At 34.8% G+C, this 23,314-nt stretch overlaps 1 pseudogene across 1 annotated transcript in view; it reads left to right on the forward strand.

Annotated features, from left to right (window-relative positions):
- The window catches only part of LOC145627691 (bifunctional 3-dehydroquinate dehydratase/shikimate dehydrogenase, chloroplastic-like), a 178,141-nt pseudogene extending 156,704 nt beyond the window's left edge, over nucleotides 1–21,437 (forward strand). Inside the window, exons 10-11 of the transcript XR_014111406.1 lie at nucleotides 20,751–20,913; nucleotides 21,156–21,437. The product of XR_014111406.1 is annotated as a bifunctional 3-dehydroquinate dehydratase/shikimate dehydrogenase, chloroplastic-like (transcript). The remainder of the gene's footprint in view (nucleotides 1–20,750; nucleotides 20,914–21,155) is intronic.
- The last annotated feature ends 1,877 nt before the right edge of the window (nucleotides 21,438–23,314 follow it).

A 23,314-nucleotide genomic window follows, 5' to 3' on the forward strand; every position in this document is an offset into this window, starting at 1 on the left:
GAAGGGATCAAAGGTCATTTTCTGGAACGATAGGAGTGTCCACAGACCCTCCTTTGCTGAGAATGTTTCAATTTTGTTGGAAACTTACTCCCCTATGATGGTTATTGTGACCGAGTCAAGAACTAGCAAGATGCAATTGGCCTACATCACGAATCAGATTATGGGTGGATATCTGGTTGAGGCAATTGGGCCGATTAAAGGGCTGGGTGGAGTTCTCGTTGTAAGGGACAATCGTGCAATACCGATTTACCGTCATAAACAATCTAGCCTATATGAACAAGTGTTGTCTACAAAAATAATTGTACGTTCATATATCGACACGTGTTATTTACAATAATAGTTGTCCGGTTTTACCTGTATTTGCATGGACTAATCCTTTTTAATTTTTTTGATGTTGTTTAATTAATGAAGCCGAGTTTGATTGAGAAGGCCGATGTAGGAGGCGTACATGGTAAGGAGGACACGGACAACGATGACTACGAGTACTTCTAGTATGTCATTAGGTATATTTCATATAGTTGAACCTTTAAGCACCATTTGAACAAGTACGGTGTCTTAAAATAGTTGTTGCACATTTTAATATTAGTTTTAATATCAATGTTAGTTTTAATAACAATATTAGTTTAGGGAATTTTTTGAACAAATACGGTATCTTAAAATAAATAGTCATATTAATACTCTTATTAATATGAATATGACTATGGTTAAGTTTACAATTAAATCATTTGATATTATCTTTTATACTGTACTACTATTTGATAACCAATTACACATTTACCTCTGTTTTATCCATTGGTTTTTTAGGTGAGCAATAAAGCAAACAAAGGAGAAGATAAAGTTGCCTAAGGGTCAAATTCAGCCGGAGACAAGGTGATGACATCTATTTGTGAAAGGTCAAATCCAACAAAGACATATTTTTTTTTTTGTAAAAGAGATAAGTAGTCCATAATTTAGGGGATGGAGGTAAGTACCTATTTAGATGCAATTCTCGAAGTTGAAGTTTCCAATGTCTAAACAAAATTTGTAACTATATGCTTGGTAGAAATTTTACCTTAATATTTTCAGCTTTTGATTAGGGAGTATGTAATGTTCTTTTTAGTTACTTTCATGATCAATTGATTTTTTTTTAATTCATAAGTGAGTTATAAATTGTAATGTGCCGCTAACCTTATCTTTACTTACATATTTTCATTTCATAGATTTGAATGAATCGCAAAATATTGTAATCATCAAAGAAATAATTTTAATTTGCGACCCAAAGCCAACGGCATCCAAACTTATTATATCTTAATTAGATCGATAATAAACAATAATTTTAAAGTTTTAATTATTGAACTAATAAACTTACTTAAAGGTTCGCAAAGCCAACGTCATCCAAACATATTATAGTGTTGGTAATATTAGATCGATAGTAAACAATAATTTTAAAGTTTATTACCGCCAACACCTTCCATATATATGATAATGTTAATAATATTAAATCAATAATAAAAGATAATTTTAAAGTTTCAACAATCATTACTAAGCAGTACACTAATGACATTAAATTAAATCAAAGAACCATACAGTAAATATTGTATTGTGAAAATTTTCCCGCCTTTAACTCTCCAATGTGTCAATTGGTCATTGGATGTCCTTTACTATAAAAGTCATGATGGTGGGAAACTTTATATTCACCTCCAAAATATGAAAAAAACCTCCACATCTCTCATTAGGGTTTCCATGGCTTCCCTAAACAAATCCTTTTCTTCTCATTTGGGACCCAAATCAAATCAAACACCCAAGTTTTCAAAGCCTCTTGTAGCATCCAAATCAAAACCAAAGCCTCTTGTAGCATCCAAATCAAAACCAAAGCCTCCACGTCCTACCAAAAAGAGGAACACCAAGCGTTTCCCTCGGAAGCAGCAAAGTCTGAGGGTTTAGAGCTTGAATCATAATGCCTCTATGAGGATTATGGAACATGCACCAACCCACCAGTCTGGCCTAGCTTCTAAAGCCAAGGTAAAGCAACAAATGGGTAATGGCTTGGTAGTCGTCCAGGCACTTAAAGCAAACAATGATGCTGCTGTAGATGGGAATGCGGGTCCTGTGGTTGAGCAAGATGTGATGCAACATGGAGTCGAGGAAGAGGGAGCTGTAAACTGCCACACAATTATTGTGAAGAGTAAACAACGGTATGACATGGGTGTTGTTTATGAGGTGAGGGATGATGAAACATTTGAAGCCATATATGGTGATTATGATTCCCGTTTGGATCTCACAATCCTGGAGATTATTCTGAAGAAACAAGGCTTGGTAATTGCACCAACGGATACAACTGCTAGTGCCAGGATCCGTACTGGTGACATCATTTCTGTACAGGGAGTGGTAAAATTGATTTACTTTGTTTGTTTTCCTTAGCTATTATGTTGTTAATTTTTATAAAGTTGTTTAATTTTTGCTTTTTTTAATTGTTGTTTAATTTTTTATCATACCGTGAAAGTACTTGATATTTATCTATTTATTTTTTTGAATGTTTGAAGGATCCCACGAAGAATATGAACACAAGGTTTAAGTTCTTCTACATCAGGAACACTTGTACTCCTCCCCACGAGGTCAGGGTGTACGGGAAGCTCACTTTGAAGCTATGGAGGTTGTTTGACAAATGGGCTGCTGAGGTCAACAGAGACCCGAACTGCTTGAAGTTAATGCATCAAGACATGGAATTGAAACGCATCGCAATGCCACAATTGGACAAGCAGGGATTAAGAATGTGGACTATGTTTATGCTTTCCCAGAGTCTTATTAGTTGCATCGGTGCATGGTAGTATGTAGTAGTTATTGGTTAACATTTTGTTTAAGGATTGTGTTAGGTAGAGGTCATTCCTATTTGGCCCAATAGGTTATTAGCCTTCTTTTGGGGATGTTTGGGTTTAGGGTTATTAGCCTTATTTTGGGGATGTTAAGGATGATTAGTTGCAGCAGTGGAAGCATGTTATTGTAAAATTTTTTAAAAATGTATTGCGAATGCACCATGACTTGTATGTGCATAATTAAGAATGAATGATGGGTATTTTGATGACTAATGATGGGTATTTTGATGACTAATCCAGCGTATATTTTTAAAGTATGCTTAATACATATTGCATGTTAATTATTTTTTTATATTTCCCTATTTCTGAAATAAATTAAACGGTGATACATGTTAATTAATTCTAAACATAAAATTAATAGTGGAAAAACAAAGTAAAGAAAAAAAATATAAAAATAAACAAAGGAGAAGGTAACGGCTCATATGGACCTAATTAAACGATATGTCATGAATAAACCTAATTAAACAATATGTCATGATTACTTAAACAATAATTGCATAGGTCATAAAGTTTGCAAAATACAGCCATGGACTAAATCTCTCGACACAAGGAGATTAGTCATTAAACATCCCAAAGTACACATCCCAAAGTTTTAAGACTAAAATAAACATACTTGAAAAGTAATTTTTAAAAAATTCCTCCACCTAGTCCTTCCATACTTCTGATTCCAAGTGCGCCACATTCTGCAAATGGGAAAATCTTCTAGTTGACAAAAACAAAATATGCAAATAAATAGCTACATCCGTATAGAAGCATTGCATTATAATACCTTAAGCTGTTCTAATTCCAATTGTGGCCATACACCTTGTCATATAAAAATTATGATCAATGTTGGGTTTGGATTCATGCCATACAACTCAACGCGAACTTTATCATCGACTTCAACCTCCTCATCGCGAATGAACTCTAGCATTCCTTTCTTGATACTGCAAGAAACAATCTTAAGATTTTTATCCCTCCTAATGTGTATTGTGGCTTCATACTTCTTAGTGTTATTATACAATGCAACTTTGGTTTCTTTTCCAAGTCCGTTGAAATGTGCTCTGGCAAAGGCTAGAGGGTCGTTCTAAAACAATTAAATAAATAACTAAGTAAGATAGGATTGTGTAACAAAAAACATGTTCAATTGTAACAAGAAATCAATTACAACTTACAAGTGTTGGTTTCCAAACATAGTTGTATAGGAACTGGAAATTGAAGTGCGGTTTTTCAATTTCCGTACTCGATTCTACTCCATTTCCAGTTATTTCCATGTCATCCCTCCAAATCCTAACCTGATATATCATGTCCACAATGTTGTGTAAGGTCAACAAAATACGATCTCCAAGTTGTAAGTTGTTTGATCTTACAAAATCGCCCCAACCCTTGCTTAAAAAACGTCTCAACACTGCCATCACCCCAAACAATTTCTTTTAAATGGACCATGTGTTTAGTATTATCACTTCCGCGTTGTAGAGTCAAAACAATCTCTCCTCGGTTCTTATCCCACGTGGTCCAGTACTCATTAACCCCACGAGTTACACGATTTGGAAGAGGCTGATGACAAAGTAAATAGCAAAGGAATCACAATTCACAACAAAGGATTTTAATTAATAACAAAGGACCACAATTAAATCCTTTGTTTGTATGATAATTTACATAGCAAAGCTACATATTATATGTTCAATTACATAGCCAATGAACTCACCACATTTTTCAACCGCCTACGAGTGTCGATCTCGAATTCAAATCGGTTAATGGACATTGTAGCTCCTACTAAAGGATTAGTCTAACAAATGGAGCAAAATTGAAAATAATAAGAATAAAGGATTAGTCCAATTACAAACAAATGATTTAATTCAATTACAAACAAAGGATTAGTCCAATTACCAACAAAGGATTAGTCCAATATAAAAAGGATGTACTCTAGTTAATGTTAAAAAATAGTAAAAATAAATCAAATAAATCATACTATGTCCTTTTATTAAAATTAAAACAAAGAAATCAAATTAAAATAAACAAGGAATTATGCCATTTTCTGTAAATAAAAAAACCCCTAGAACAGAATTATACTACCAAAAATAGCAAAATAACTGACAAAGGATTAGTCTAAGAAATGGAGCAAAATTGAAAATAATAAGAACAAAGGATTAGTCCAATTACAAACAAAGGATTAGCCCAATTACAAAAACAAAGGATTAGTCCAATTACCAACAAAGGATTAGTCCAATAGAAAAAGGATGTACTCTATTTAATGTTAAAAAATAGTAAAAATAAATCAAATAAATCATACTATGTCCTTTTGTTAAAATTAAAACAAAGAAATCAAATTAAAATAAACAAGGAATTATGTCATTTTCTTTATATCAAAGAACCACTAGAACAGAATTATACTACCAAAAATAGCAAAATAACTGACAAATCGTTATCAATTACCCAAAACAGATCTAATAAAATAACAAATCAGGACAGGACATGAGTGTGTTTAAACAAAATAATGTCTTTATAAACATATAAATTGAACTATCACAAAGACGGAAACCACAAAATACGACTTCAAACAGGACAAATTATAAAGAAAATTAAACAAAAATAACAATTATTCATAGGAAAATGTCAAATGTAGAATTGTTCTCATATGGGTTAATCAAAATCATCGTTAAACTACAGGAAATACATAATTAGAGCACTTCAGTCGCATAATTTAAATGAATGCATGCAAATAAAGTAAAAAAAAAATGAAAAGGCTTGAGAATACAGCGAAATACCTGGTTGAAGTGAAGTAAAATTAAGAATCAAATTGTATTTTGAGAGACAAATATATTTGATGATGAACATGGGTTAGGGTTTGGATTTGTAAGTGTAGTAGTGTTGGTGTTTTGTTTGAAAGGCAATGAAATTATAAGAGGGAGCTGAGTAATTAATTGTGCAATAGAAACATTACTTTTTTAAAAATAATATATTTTTATTTATTTGAAACACAAGAAGTTGCGAACGGAGTTAATAAAATGTTTTAGGACATTGTGTCACGGTCGTGGCACCATCCCAATTAGAGGTGCCAGTTTGGATAACCGGATGGAGTTTGGGTCGTATCTATTCTGGTCGGGTCTATTCTGGTCAAATATGTTCGGATCAAAATTATCCTTTTTACTCGGATCAGGTCAGATCGGGTCAAATTCAGGCCCAGGTCTATCAAGTCCGGGTCGGGTACGGCTCGGGTATACTTGAGATCGATTGACTTTCGGTTCGGATATGTTTGTTTGGATCAGGTTTAAAACGGGTTAACCAGGTAACTTCGTATAGGGTAATTTCTGTTCCTTTTTGGGTTTGGCTGGTTTCTGGTTGACTTGACCAAAATCATATCCAAATAAGGTTATTTTTAAACTAGAGATATTGTTTTGTGTTTACCTTATTTTTGGGTCAATATGATTATTAATAACTATCCATTCTTGAAGTTTTCTCATTTGAACAAGTTATGTGTAATTTTAATCTTTGAGGAAAATTGAGATTGAATAATTATTGATGAGTTATCATACCTATATAAGTGAGAAGTGTGACCGAGCTAGTGATACATTGACGAATAATAGTTACATATGGTGATTTATACAAAAATGTATGTCACTTTTTTTTAATTATTTCAAGTTTACAACTCTTACTATTACTTTAGTTTATTACTTTAGTTTATTGATGATTCAATTTTTTAGCAATATTTGTTAGAGTAGTTATTTTTACTTATTCAAATTGTATATAATTACTAATTCAATTTGTATATAGTTACATATGGTGATATAATTACTAAATATAGTATAAGAATTTGAATATTGATGAATAATAATTAATCGGATCGGGTTAATATGAGTTCGGGTCAAAACAAATCGGATAATATCGGTTATTAAACAGGTCTATTTCGTATCGTGTTGAGCTGATACGCATTGACTGAGTAACCCAACAGACTGCTTCGTGCCGGGTTGACTCAAATGTTGGTTGACCAATGTGGAGTACCTTTAGTTGGTTAATATCAGATCATGATTAATTATTACGATATAAGTAGTTTTGGTTCTCTTTAATTTTTATGTTTAGTTGGTTTATTACGATGTAATCCCGGTAATTTAAAGTTACGCTGAGATTTGATGTGATGATGTTTAGATGGTTGATTAATAAATTCAAGTTAATCAAATTAAGGATTAACCTTAATTAAAGTTAAGGTTAAACTTGGGTTCTAATTTCGATGCAATTTCGAAGCACGCAAATTGACTAAATTAAGTTCACTCAGCAAATTAAGTTCACTCGGTACATTTAAAAATATCATTTCTCCATAAAAAGCTAAGCGCCTTTTCATTTCCTCTCTTCTTCAACGACAACACTCCATTTTCAAACCTTCAAGGAACGTGAAAATATAGTAGCAAGGCTCTTCCGACTCCGTATCTATACAATTGCGAGGTAAATCATCTACGCTGTTCTTGCAATTTTTTTTTTTTTGTGGTTTAATATTTGCTAGAAAATGTTTCGAATATTTATATGGCTAATGTTTGGGTTTAATAGTTCTTTGATGTAGAGTTGAATTATGTTTTAAAATTAATTAAGTTTTGTTTGTTTCATAGGTTTTTATTTTGTTTAACTACATTGAATTATCGCTGAGGTTTATGAGTTGAATAGTTCTAATTGGTTGAATAGTTCTTCTAATGTAATTTACCGAATTCACTTGAATTCTTGTTGCAAAATTAGTTGAATTAGGAGGTTACTAAGGTAATACTTGTTGTAATACTTGTTTGTTTATGATATAAGTTACAGTGAATTATCACTCTGATGTTGAATTGAAACAATAGAAAAGCAAATTAAAAAGTGTTAAAAACAGGGAACAGTTGTTAATAAACTCTGTACTGAATTATTGTGTGTTTATGATATAAAGTAAAATGAATTATCAACCTTATGATAATTGAAACACTTGAAAAGCGTATTAAAAGGTCTTAACAACATGAAATTCTTGTAAAAAAACAATGATTTTCTGTATTTGGTCGTTGACTCTTGATTTTAATTGCTTAGGATCATGGCCAACCTTGATGACCTGCACCCACTCCTGTGTATGGGAGACATTTTGGCTGTGCATGTCTTCAGTCGACTCAAAGACCCTGCGGACAGTGAGTGCATTACAAGTGTCTGCAGGGGGTGGAGGAGGATAGCTCGTCATGGGCTTGACGACAGTCACCGTCTGTTGTCCATGGAGGACATTATGTGCAACAATATATTTCCAAGACTTGATGTTTGGGATGGTATGTGTGTCAATCTGGTTTGCAAGGACTTCAGAAGGATGTGGTACAGGCGGACTTTGGATGCCGAGACAACTCTGAAGGAGCTAACCACCAAGGACTGGGCCTTGGACTCTCTCATTGACAGTGACGGGAGTGAGTTCTGGAAGGGGATGTCTAGGAAGTGGTGGGCTTACTGTGATGGGTTCAAGTTGTTGTTTGGGGAATAAAAATGTTCATCTGTTTAATTTCTGAAAACTATTATCTGTAGCTAAAGTTTATGTAGTTTTGACAAGTTTTTTTGTTTTGATTAAACTTTTTTTTAATAATTAATCTGTTTATAAACTTATTTTGTTGAGCTTAATATGTTGTTCTTTATTTTTTTATAATATAAATTTGGAATGTGACGATAAGAAGAGTACAAAAGGGTTTATGGATTGCAAACAGTTACAGTACAGGGCTATTGTTGAAGAACAATTTACGAAAATAATTAGGGTTTTTATGAAAATTACAACAAAAAAAAGTACATGGGTTATTCAAAACAAATTTTAATTCAATTGAAGCACAAGGGTTATTTGGAAGGACATTATATCACGCTTGTGGAACCCTCCTTACACAGCATAATTGTCTACATTTTCCCAAAATTAAAAAACAACTGGCCGTAGTATAGGTAGGGGTGGTACAACCGACAGGTTTGTAAAATATGGGTCGTTATTTATAATTTGAACTAAATTGGGTGTTTATTTCAATTTGGGTCGTTATTTTTAATTTACAGGTTTGTAAATATGGGTCGTTATTTTTAATTTACAGGTTTGTAAAATATGGGTGGTTATTTTTAATTTGAACAAAATTGGGTGTTTATTTCAATTTCAAGACATGTTATTAAATTTTAGGGTGGTAATCTACAAAAAAAAACATTAAAGTAAATGAACATTCCCGGAAAATACAAATGTGAATGGGCGGTCAAAAAATATGTGTCGTTGGGTAGCCCGCCCGGCCCGTTTATAATAATAATAATAATACTATTTTAATAATTTTTATTTAGTTAGTGTTATATTTAATAATAAAAATAATTCTTTGTGTATTATGACATATTTTGTGTGTTTTTAATTTCCATTAGGACATATTTTTTGGTTTTTAATTTCTATTTTGCGTGAATAAAAAATTTTAAGACTACCAAAATATTTTTAGCACATGTAAATAATAAATACTTCATCCAAGGAGAAATAAATAAAGTACATAAGTCATATTTTTTTTAGCCAAATAAAATGAGGGTATATAAGTCATATTTTTTTTGGTAGTTATATTTTTTTGTTAGAGTTGATCATTTTGTGTTATTGTATGGGACCTTAAATTGTGAAATGTGACTAACATTTTGGATGTCCAAAAATGTCAATACTGACTATCATTCGGGGACGGAGGGAGTACATTAATTATTGTTATAAAAATAAATCAAAATTTTAATGCCCGTTAGCCCGCAGTGAAGTCCGGCCCGTTCAGTAAGCGGGCATGGACAATGTTCGGGTTTGATACATGAAGCCCGTTGGACAAAAAATAGGCATAAACCGGCCCGCTGCCCACCCAAGCCCGCAAATGATCAACTCTATTAGGTTCGACTCCTGGCAGCCCCCCAAATCCCAATTTTATTTTATAATTTTTTTTTTTAATTCTATTTTTTTTGGGGGTTTTAAACTATAAATTGAAGGGGTGGTCTTTTTTTTTTATTTTTGTTTTTAATTTTTTTTTGGTAGTTATATTTTTAAAAATATGGTGGTTTTAAAAGATGAAAGGGGTATTTTGGGAAAGTGAAATTTTCCAAAGTTGCGAGTAATTTGGACCGGGGGTAGTTTGTTACCATTTCTAATTAATATTTTAAAATATACAACTTATATTTTAATTTTTAAAACCTATCACCATCTTGGCAAAGGTTTATTACTATTACTACTTTGTTGTGAAAGGTCAATAACGGAATTGCTTTGGTTCGTGTCCGTGTCTGCTATTTTACATAGTCCGTAACACGTAAATAATAAGAAACATAGTTATAACTTGTCTTTGCTTAATTTAATTGGGAAAATTGTAAAACCACGTGTAATTTTTTATTTTTCCTTTTTCTGAAATAAAATTAACTCGTCCTAATTAAAAAATAAAAAAAAATAAAATAAAAAAACTTGTGAATTAATTTGGGAATTCAAACGACACGTATGCATCATACCATGATATAATAACTTCTCCCACTATCTTTATGGTTTATCAACTTCCTTTTTCGCATAACTTCTCCTGTGAAAATATTTCTCTGTTTTCACATAATAGTATTTTCTTCCAATTCTTCCCAATATCCTACTTTTATTTTAATCAAAATTGTGAAACAGAACAAAGGGAAACAACCAATGGTAGTGACAGAGCACGATCAACCCAAATACACAGAACTCCAATTCCTTGAGTTGAGGCAGAAAATGATAAAAGACCAATTACTTAACTACCAGTGCTTGTGCAACAACCTTGACAGTGAATTGCGTGATGTTGAGACAACCATTTCTAAAATTTATATTGAAAAGGCAAAGGCCAGTGAAGCACAAAAACAAAAGGAACAGGGGGTGAAGGACAGTACGCTTAAGTTAGGGGGTGGGAGGAGGCCCACCAAGAGGGCAAAGTCACAGGCTATGAAGAGGGCTGCTGCTGGGGTTGGGGATGTGCAAGAGGGAGTGGGAGATGCTTCTGGTCAGGGAGCCGCTGGTGCAGGAGAAGCTGTTGGGCAAGTTGGTCAAGGAGTGCAACCAAGGCGCAGGCCAAGGCAATGGACGGTCAGGCAGAGGAGATCCAGAAGCCCCATTGACGTTCCGTACCCTGCTTATCATGTACGTGATCACTGGTCTCCAGAGGTTTCTGGCCGGGATTCAGGTGCATACGGGCACTCGACTTCAACAATCGAAAAGCTTGACTGATGAGGTTAATAGATTTACGACAACTACATCTGATTCTGTATTTTGTTTCTTGATAAAATGTGGAATCTTTTTAGGTAGGGGGATTAGATTAGATTATTAGTTGGTAAAATGTTTTATTTTCTTGATTTACAAATTATCTAGTTTGATACTCTGTTTTTCTTTTGAACAATCAAGTTTCAGTGTCTTTGATTATCAATTATGTGTCCGGTTCATGGTTTATCAATTAAGTGTCTGGTTTTTTGTTTTTGATTTTATTTGTTAATTAAGTATTGTGAATTTAGTAGGGTTTATGCTTGATTGGATATAAATCAAATAAGTGTCTGGTTTATGGTTTATCAATTTAAATCAATTTGGTTTATCAATTTAAATCAATTTGGTTTATCAATTTAAATCAATTTGTTTTATCAATTTAAATCTTCTTATGTTGCACACGCAATTTGCGTATGTCTCATGTAAAATTATAATGTTCATATAACGCGTGTCCATATAGGCCAGATTGTTTGCGATTGTTATAATGTTCATGCAGAATAAGAAATTAAAAATAATGTAAACAAAAGGGTGGTAGGTTTTTTTTCTAAAAGGGTAGTTATATTTTATAAATTACACTGGTTGGTTTTTATTTTGAAAATGGTAGTTTTTTTTTTATTTTGAAAATTATAAAGTGAACTTACTTTATATAATCATGCTGATCACATTAAGTAAATGTTAAACTGTACTGAGGTGAATTCAAATCAATCAATTAGGATTAAAAACGAGTCCGGTCCACTTTCGTGAGACAAGTCAACTTTCGGGTAAACAGTCAAATTTAACCGATAACGACTTCTCTTCTTTAATAACAATCGTACTGGTCTCTTTATTCTTATTGATGCTTCTGTTATTTTAATGACGCTTAAGGTCATGTTTCAAAATACAACAATTTATTGATGTAAATCAAACTAACACCCGGTTGAGTTTACATGGGATAATATAATTGATGATTCTATTATAATTTATTATTAATATTAATCTATTTTGACTAATTTAATAAATGAGGAATTGGTATATTTAATACATTTTTAATGTTTTTATTGACGATTCTATTCGAAGTTTTATTAATGAAGTCAAATGTATTTGAAACTTATTAACGGTTATAGCTTATTGTAATGAATAATAATCATATATGTAACTTATTATAATATTTTTAATATTTAGAAGTTTCGGATTATAAATATAATATTCTCAAAGTTATTATCGCAGTATTTGGAACTTATTACACCGAACGACGCGTGATTATGTCATACATTCCTAACTTCATACCAATTCAACCAATAAAATTATTCTTTATCTAACACCCCGGGGCGCTCGTTAGCAAGATCGTATTATCAATACATATTAGAAATAATAAATCGTTGCCTAAAAATAGGAACATCGACTAACACACGTGCGTGTAGATAGTGTGCATAAAAGGAAATTTACGAAAAAGGTAATTTCTAAATATTGCCTTTTAAAATTCAAAGTACAATGCTTGAGAATTGATAAAGACTTTATTCTTTATTCTTTCAAGAGTTAGTCATCATTGCTTGCTTGTGATTGGTCCAATTATATCTTTATATTGCGTGATGTGTAGCATTGCCTCTGTCTATCACCTTCATTTTATTGCTTGCTTTTTCTGACTCTTTCTATCACCTTCTATTTCCATCTCCCAACAATGGCAAGCACTGATAGTACCGCCACCTCTGGGAAAGTTTTTGCACCACCAATCTGGAAGCCGAATGAACTGAAATCAAAAGAAGAAAATGCAGCAAGCTTTCGTTTGTATGTTACAGAGATGTAGAAGAAGATGAATAGTCATCTAGAATTTCTGGAAGAACAAGGGAAGACCAAAAAGGAAAAAGGAGAAAAAAGTAATAAAAGGAAAAGACAAGATGTGAGGGATGGTTGTGGAGAGTGGCCAATTATTATTGTCGATTCAGACAATGATGGTGCTGGTGAGGGTGTTGGTCAGGGTGATGGTGTTGATGGTGGTGGTGCTGGTCAGGGTGATGGGGGTGTTGATGGTGTTGGTGTTGGTCATGGTGATGGGGGTGTTGATGGTGTAGGTGCTGGTGCATGTCAGGGTGATGGTGCTGGTGAGGGTGATGGTGCTGGTGAGGGTGATGGTGCAGGTGGTGGTGAGGGTGATGGTGCTGGTGAGGGTGATGGTGCTGGTGAGGATGGTGGTGCTGGTGAGGGTGGTGGTGCTGATGAGGGTGATGCTGATGGTGAGGGTGATGCTGATGGTGCTGGTCAGAGTGATGGTGAAGAAGAGACGAAAGAGGAAAGTGAAGAAGACGAACAGAGTGATGAGAATTCTCAAAGTGATGAAACTTCTGACTCAGAAACTGAAACTGAGAAAGAAGTAGCTGTCAATTCAGACGAATCATTCAAAACAAGGAGCGATACGTACGATTATGATGATCACAGTGGTTCGGATTCTTCTTCTGGGAACAATCACGAAGCAACTCCAGAAACAAGTGAAGATTCATCAATGTTTCGTATGAGAATGTCTGATAATTGACTGCATGTCTGTACCTAAAGGCTTTTTTTTGGATCTACTATAGGATGATGAAAATTGAAGGTTTGCTGTAAGGGTTTTTTTGGTTTTTCATATCTGTTTTGATTGATATCTCCTTTGATTGGGTGGGAAACCTATAATCAATGTAATTAGTAGATTATGATAAGGTAGGTTGTAATTAATATAAGTATGATATCAGTATGATATTAACAATGGCTTAACTTGATTATAAAATGTAACTGTTGTTTTATGGTATTACACAATGGCAATGTAGATATTGGTTCACTTAAATCCATTAGTGCCCAAATTACAATTTGACAGTATCAGTTGCTCAAAGGCTCATCATAATATACAAAATATTTAAAAACATTACAGAATTCAGTCAATATGCTCAGCGCAGAATTGATTCACATATGCTCAGCGCAGAATTGATGAAAAGTTTATAACAGAATCGATTGCGCTCCAAATAGACAAGCTAATTTTGACCCTTCTTACGCTTCCCCTAAATAGACACAAACACAGGCTTTAGAGATAACTCAATCAACCTTTACAAATATTGAACATAAACATAATTTCCATTACCGGCTTTTTCACAGATTACCGTGTGTCTGGCGCATCAATGAGTTGAGTCTGATTACAGCCCTGAAGGCATAAACACATTTATAAATGTATAAGAACAGCCTAACAGGTATAAAATGCTTTATAATGAAAGGAAACGGTAACAACAGACCAGGTAATACCTTAGCAGTTTTTAACTTGCGGGTGTTGTAGCCTAACTCAGCAAGAGTTTTGATCCTAGGTCCCTTTGTTCGCCCTTTAGGAGTCTTTTTTGAAATCAGATCTCCAATGTTGGAGGTTGAGCTGATGGGGCTGCTGTTGGCCATCTCTGGGTTGGATATTGATTGCTGACACATTGGAATAGTTGCAGGAGTAGAAATTGGTGAGGTACAATTAAATCATCCAATAACGGGTCATTGCCCAAGACTTGAGCTTCAACAGCAGCCTCCCAGAACTCAGCATAAGGATTTGGACCCATCTTCTTCTTACGCCTCACCTGAGTTTGACACAATTAAAGTTTCAGTAACATAAACAATAGTGACATAAAATTATTAACATAAACAATATTAATATACCGGCTTCTTCACAAATTGGCTTTACTCTGGAAATTCAGTTGGCTGCGCCTGAGTTTGAGAGCCCTGAAAAGCAAAACAAAGAATGTAATAGCAACATAACACTAAGTAAGTATGGAAATGATCTGCAATATGGAAAGGTAATACCTTATCATTTTTTAGCTTGCTGGTCTTGTACCCTAACTCAGCAAACGTTTTGTTCCTAGACCCCTTTGGTCGCCCTCTAGGCTTCTTTTTTATAACTGGATCTCCAATATTGCAAGGGGAGTTAGGAGTATGATTGCTTAAAGGCGTGAATTGGCCGCCTCTTGAAATTTGTGGACTCATAGCAGCTAATTGAGTAGTGGCAGCTAATGGAGTTGTTGCAGAGGGTGTTGCTTGAGGGGTTGACATCGGAGTAGGGACAAGGGGATAAATTTTAGAGTTAATCTCCGGATTTGGTAGCACCAATTGTTCTAACAATTTTGCGCGCTTCTCTTTCACCACCTTGTGAAGCTTGGAAATTTCTTTGCGAACAGCCTCAACTGTTTCATCATCTACTAGAGACGCATCATCACACAAAGCCTCAAGGTCAGGGATCAAAGTGTTGTACCGTTTGCATTCCTTGGTTTGTGAGGGATCATGGTAAGCAACTTTTACACGTGTGTGCCTCTTCACAACATCTTTCCGCCACCGAACAAGTACAAATTTGGGAGGAATATATTTAACCCTATTATCATCCCACACTCTTATGATGTGCCTACATAGAATGCCATCCTTCTCAAACTTGCGACAGTCACAAGAGCTGTCTTTTGTGACAGGGTTAAAGGTAATTGAGTACAATCTTTTGAAGTCAGTCAGCTCTTCCTCAGTGGTACCACTTTTTTTAATCCAAATTTCATCTTCAATTACATACTGAATAGCCGCAGAGCTTATAACATCTTGGACCTTGGGGATGACATACAACATATGGCCACATTCTTTTTGTAGTTCTTGGAATTTTGCATCAGTGTAGATTTTTTGAAAAAACTTCTCAACTTTGAAACCACTAACAAGCCGCCTGACGTATTTGGAATCCCTATCATCGGCATCAGTCTCATCATCACCCTCTTCTTCAATGCTTGGCTATACTTTTCAGGGAATTCACATAATTTAGTGTGCCTGTCAACAAAACCATCGAAGAACCTATTTATGCTCTCAACCCTCTGCGTCGTTTTCATCCCGGCCCAAAAGTACTCCTTCATGAAAGCAGGCACCCACATGTGCCGCTCTACAAACAACTCTTGCAGCCACTCATTATCTTCTAACTTATACAACTTCATTGCTTCACACCATCGTTTTTGGAATTCATCGATAGTGAAGCTGTCGTATATGACATTCTTCAAAGGATTTTTGAAATCATTGTACCTGAGAAATGCAGACGGATAATCAAACTCATACCCTCCTTACAAGGTAGGAACAGGACAAAAATCACAGAGAACAATCCCATATGATCAGAACATCATAACATCAGAACATCTAAATGCCATACACCATTAGGCAGCAATAAATACTTACAGTGCACACTTCCCAAGTTTTTCAGGAATTTTTTTTAAGATATGCCATATGCACCATCGATGCCGTGTGTTTGGCATAACTTCAGCTAGGGGCTTCCTCATTGCAGGGGCTTGATCTGTAAGTATGGCTAACGGAGCTTTGTTTCCCATACAGGACAACCAGTGACGGAATATCCAACGAAATGTGTCAGAATCTTCACGAGATACAAGAGCACAATCTAACAACAGCGAATGACCATGATGATTAACTCCGACAAAATTACAAAATGGGAGCTCATACTCATTTGTGAGATAAGTTGCATCGAAACACACCACATCTCCAAATCTTCATATGCAGCTATACTACGCGCATCAACCCAAAGTACATCCTTCAAACGACCTTCTTCATCCAACCGATGGACATGGAAAAGTTTATGGTTGTCAGATTGCATGTAATCAAAGTATTCCATCATAGCATTCGCATCTCCCCCGCCATCTTCGACCGTCTTTTCTTATACACCTCATGTTGCATATACTTGACATTTGGCAGGTTCTCATTTTCGGTTCCCAAACAACCACGGATTTTAGTCACTGGTACTCAAACCTCATAATAATTAACCAACCTCTTACGAACAGTAGATGTCATTTTCTTCATACGATATTCTTTAACTAACTTAGCCATAGCGGGGTCCAACTTATGACTATGCTCTAATTCAACCCTTATCAGCACCCAAAGCCCTTCCCTATTAACACTAGCATAAATCCTAGCTTCACACTCACATTTTTTGGATTTTCTTTTGCACCGCGCAAGCTCATTCTCTACTATGTCCCCATTCCTATTCCCAACACTTCCTCCAACTTCCATTAGCTTTTCCCTTTTCCTTGCCTCCCTCTGCGCCCTCAGATTGGGTGGACCCCAACACTCACACTTCCAAGTCATCCCCCTAATCTCTTTCTTAGGAGTATAAGCAGTTTGAACTCTACTAACTCCAAACCCACATTGCTCTGCGTAAGACTTATAAAATTCCTCTATTTCCCTCCAACCATTGAACATCATACCAACTTCTGGGGGATCAACAGAGGTCATAACAGAGACCTTGCTTGTTGAAAAATTTGTTTCAACAATCTCCATAGACTGAATTGGGGAAGAGGTTTGTATTGGTGTACGCCACTTATCATTATTAACACTGTCCAACTTCTCTGTAACCAAATACTCATCATCATCACCATTACTACAATCAACTTCAATCAAATTAGATACCGGATCACAAACACCTACATCATCTGCATCCCTTACCATAAACTCATCCATCTCAGTAATATCACACCATAAATCAACTATCAAACCTATCCCAACAACAATAGCAATCACTGTTAACCCAGGCCAAGTATAGATCAATATTATACTAAGCTACTAAGAAACAATAAATAAATCCAACGCATAACATTCCAAACACAGATAATATCCCAAAAACAAATTTCAACCACTATAAAGATTATACTTTAAAAACAACAGCTGAACGAGTTCAACATTATTACAATTAAGCATCGAAGAACGAGTTCAACATTATTACAATTAACGAACAAAAAGTATGGAATTTTAAATCGCATTGCCAAAATTAAGCCTTTCAATAACAATTACCAATTAACAAACAAGTAATTACCAAATAACAATTTAGCCACGTATGGGATTACCAATTTCTACAAAAAAAATAAGCTACACAGCTCACAATTCAACAACATTTCACAATTCATCAGCAATTACCATTTACAAAACAATTCAAAGAAAGAATCGACAAAATATCACCTTGATAAAGCCGCCCAAATCACATCAGATCTACGGAAAATGCTACTTAGGGATAGCCTTACCAATTCCACAAGTAATTCATGGGGACACCAAGGAAAGAGGAGGACAGAGCGAGTGAATAGAGAGAGGCCGACGAACAACTTCAGAGAGGGATGAAGAACAAGAACGGGAACAAGAAAGAACATGTTAGTTGAAGTGAAGACAAAGAAAGAAGAATAGAACAAACGGTGTTAACATACTTCAACTAATGGAGATGTAGTCCCATATTTGTTATTTTATTAAACAATTTCAACTGTCCTACGTGGCAGTTGAGAGAAACATGCATAAATCTCTCGGAGAGTAACCTGGGCGTACTCGAAATAAAGTAACTGAGTGTATTACAATAAAATAAAGTAAAAATAAAAGAGGTGTTGTAGGGAATATTTTCAAGCCTTTAAAATCCCACTAGCTTGAACCCCACTGTGATCATACACTAAAGTACGGTGGCGTCCAAAAGGGAAGAAGATAGAGCAAAAGAGTCGCCTACAAGTTTTTAAGGAACTTGTAAACCGTTCACGAGGTGAAGGTTACACCCCTTAACGATCCAAGAGATCGTCAACTCCATAAGGTCATGAACCAAATAAGGGTTCGGGGATGAAGGTACAAATCCAACCTAAAAGAGATTGAACCTGCCCTAATAATAGGCCTCTACTTTATTCTGCTCGTATTCATGTGCGCTTTCTGATCAACATACAATCAATAGAATCAACCCTAAACCTGTTTAATCTATGTTGGTTGAATTTAATGCACAAATAAACTATTATTGGCGATCACTTGAATTTATAATCACAATTAACCTAACAAGATTATTAATCATCTTATTAAGCGTGATTACAAGTATCAATTCCCTTTAAACATGCAATAAAAGGTGATCAAGCAACAAAAATAAATAAAATATAATGCATATCAAGCAACATAATAAATAATCAATATCAGTAATAATAATAATATCAATCATAATTAATAATCATAATAATAATCATGTTAAAGCATAGCAAGATCCTAGGCATGATACTAACAAGATTAATAACAAACCCTAGCATGTCACTAAGCAATAAAAATCAAATCTTTAGCCCTAACATGATACTAACAATCATAAATATTAGGAAGAATATAGGAAGCATCACAGGAATCATATTTAATATTAAAAATACCCTAGGCATGATACTAGGAATATCATAATAACAATATAAACATGATTTCTACATCATAAATCAATTAATCAATTAAAGTACTTACTTGGATGCCTCGTACCTCTTTCTAATAACAAAATACACACGTTAGTAACTTCAAGGAAAATAATAATCAAACAATTAAATTAAATAATTGAACGAGAGATTTGGGACCAAACCCTCAGAAATTAAAACCTTTCACGTCTAAGGCGAAGGCAACTTCGAATATGGCTAGGTGTATCAAGATCTTGTGAATGCGGAATTTTGTATTAAAAAGCAAGAAAGAATTGAAGAAAGGGAAGAATGAATGTTAATGAAAATTGATGAAAGAGATGAATGAAAAGAATTATTTGACTGTAGATGAATGCTAATTGATGAATGATTTGTGAATGAGGAGAGTTGATGATAGATGATGTTTATTGATGATTCTTGATGAATGAAAACGGAGTTTTTGATACGATATTTATAGAGAAAATCATCCAAAAAAGATAATTTAACAAAACAGAGTCTGAAGATCGTAAAAACATATTGGCGCCAGCACCAGTGGCTAGCGCCTGGCGCCAATCCTGGTTCCAGGCACCAAGGCCTGGGGTTGGACGCCAAAGTGATTTTCAACGCGTTTTCGAAAATCTCATAAATTTCCCGTACTGGAAGATAAAATAATATAATTTCAATCGAAAATGCTATTTGATCTTGATTAAAACTCTGAATAGTCCTAATTGAATCAGGAATGATAAAGAACCTTCTAGAATGTTCTAGAAGACTAAAACCATTCCTAATTGCATTAGGAATGATAAATTACATTAGGCCCTCCCCTAGATCATTAGGCCGTACTTAAAGCTCAAATCGGGCCCAGTTTAGTAAATTGGTCATAACTTCCTCAATATTCATCGGAATCGGGCTTATAATATATCGTTGGAAAGGTCTTTGCAAGCCCCATCCAACTACACCACTATTGGACCCATATCATGGACCAACCAAACTGGATTGGTTGTTTTCTTAAAATAAAGTTTTCAAAAACAGGAAGAAGAGAAAAAGAATTAAAACTTTCCGCAACACTAAACCTTTCCACACTTCGTTTCATTCGATTATGATTCGACGTGAAAGGCACTCATCACCGGGTTTGGTTTTGGGGAGACACAAATGGGTGTCTACAGGTGTTCATCACTGGAATATCTGAATCACCGGATGGAAGAGTATGATGTGATATTGACATCTTTAGTGTACCATCCTGGTAATTTCTTACATCAAGCTCAACAATAACCCAGCTTTGGAGGAGACATAAAGATCGTTTTTTTTTTTTTTAATTTATCTCCTTTTGTAAAACTCGCAGCATTGGCAATCATTATTACTGTGGGTAATTTTGACAAAATGTGGTTGCACTTCATATAGTAGCAATGTATAAGCTGCAATGTCTACATAAATGATGCTTTGTCTCATGCTCTCCAGTAATGTGAACCTTTTACGTTATTTCATGATCAGTTTTGATTCACCATCAAGTTGAACCATGTTCTTTTCCTGTATGCTCTTCCACAGAAAGCTTTGAAGAACTATGCTCTTGTTTTTTATGCGGTTTATGCACCAAAATTAACCAGACTCTTAAAAGAAGCCCAAGAATCAGGGGCCATCATTGTATATGGTACAGAAATGCTTGCTAATCAAGCGTACAGACAGTATGAAAAGTTCACTGGTTTTCCAGGTAAGATCATAACTGGATATACTTACTTCATTAACTTATGACATCGATGAGTTTTTGAGGAAGGGAAAGCAGGATAATTTTCTTCATTCTGGCAGTTACCACAAAATAAATCCTAGATTTAAGCAACACCCTTTATGAATGCTTCAATTCCACTTGATTGATTAATATTTTTGCTATGTTTCTGCTGATCATCTGATCTGTTTCTTCTGCCCTTGCTGACTTCTGTATTGCCTATAATACAGCCCCAAAGGAACTAATGAAGGAAGTCCTGGAAAAGAGCATGTTATGACGGATTTGTTAGGTATTTCCATGATATTCTCTCAGCGATTCTTTTGTACCAAATTGTGTAATTTTTCTGTAAGCACGGTGTGCCTGTAAACATTTTTTTTTTCAAATGGCACGAGGCTACAAAACTGGAGGCTTCTTTTGTAGAGCAAAGCTGTTATAGAGGGTCTATAGGCCAATGTATCTTATTTTTACTTAGTAAGGGAAGTCTCTGATTAGAAACCTCGTTTCTGTCCCTGCTTTGCCCTCCAGTATAGAATAAGTTATGTATCATTAAACTCTCTGCAATGGTGAGAAATTTTCAGGTGCAACTTACTGTGCACCACACCGCTTTTAATAGAAACCCGTATTACTGTTATTAAGACTGCTTGCTCTCAAACATTCCTAGCATTTGTGGTAGACAAAAGTTCTCACAAATTACAGTCTTAGTAGTGCTAAAAGAGCTCAATTCAGTATCGCGGCTACAATGAGTTATGTTTAAATACCTGGGATAAGTGAGCTTAGACTCGATCCAATATGTACCTGACCCAAAAAAAATATCATAAGAACCGTTGTGTAACATCATGCTAACTCGCTTACTCGTGATTATTACCTTACAAATACTTATTCTTGTACAAACAGATCAGATTTTATCAAATAAATTCTGATTAAAGTTGATCAGAACATAACTTCTTATTACCATTTGTTTCTAGTTCATCTTTAATTTTGTATTAATAGAAATATTGAAATTTTGATATTAAGAGATTCACGTTGAGACGAATTTATCAAGGTTTCGTTAAATAAGATCTCAAGGATAAGTTATATTAGCACCACAATTTCTAAACTTTTCCAGTTTTAATGACAAAGGCTGGACTAATTCGTTGTTAGTTTTTAACTGTAACATTTTCTGGCATTGATTTTATTTTGCTCTAATATTATTTACTACGGAGCAACGTATCTAATAATGCAGAGGATCATTATTTATTGTTAATAAACGTTGTAAATATTGATCCCAGGGATGAATTAGGAGTAGATGGTTATAGAGCTGTCAATTCGGGTATTCAAGTCGAGTTTGGGTTGGGTCAAATTAGGTCTCGGGTTAAATCAGGATCAGGTATGTCAGGTCAATCTAGCTTCAGATCAGGTTCAAATTCAGGTCGAGTCAATTTCAGTTCAAGTTATAACGGGTCGTTTACCTTTTCAGATATAGGTCGGGTTTAATTCGAGTTAAAATCAGATCGGGTTCAATTTCAGGTTCGGTTTGTGTTGAGTCGGGTTTGGATGGGTTAACAAGATGGTACATTCGGGTTCGGGTTAGTGTTGAATCGGGTTTTGGTTCAAGTTCAATTCTAATAAATATCGATGTGGCCAAGTTGAACTATATAATTACGTCTTTCATAATTTGATCAAGCATCATCAAGATTTTATTAAACCTAAATACGAGTAATAGAGAACAAAAGGTATATAAGCTGAACAAAAGATTTTATTAAATCGAATTGAGGGTTTACAAAGGTATATAAAATTTTATTAAACCTTCCATGACTCGGGTTCATGTTTTAATTGGGTCGGGTACTAGTTCGGGTTCAAATTATTTTCGAGTAGGATTAAATCGGTTGACGGTTACTGGTTGGGTGCAGGTTTGGGTTCAGGTCATAAAGTATTGGATCAAATCGGTTTTCAGTTAAGATCAGGTTAGGTTCAGGTCTGGTTACAGGTCACTAGTTTCACCGCATTGTTCGAGTACAGGCTGGGTTCAGATCATTGTCGGTTAAGGTCAAGTTCTCGGGCCGAATCAGTTTTTGATAGCTCTAATAATCCACGTTTTTTAAGAAAATTTTGAGGTTTTGGGGCCCGGTGACGAAAAGCCTTGAGACCATAAGGGATACATCTCGAGGTCATATAATGCCGTTTGAAACCATATATGATCATTATATGTCGTCATTTTTGTACGTGGTAGGCTTGAGTTTACGAAATCACTGCAAGTTGTGAACGGGTAAAATGACCGTTTAAAGGCATATTGGATGGTTCTACCGACCCAATTGGACAGGCGGAACTAGTGATTTGGAACCAATTCCCACATAACCGACCGCTATGCATTATATTTTATTTATTTTTATTGCTTGATCACCTTTTATGC

The sequence above is a fragment of the Chenopodium album genome, chromosome 4, assembly GCF_948465745.1.
Source record: "Chenopodium album chromosome 4, dcCheAlbu1.1, whole genome shotgun sequence".
Lineage (NCBI taxonomy): Eukaryota > Viridiplantae > Streptophyta > Magnoliopsida > Caryophyllales > Amaranthaceae > Chenopodium > Chenopodium album.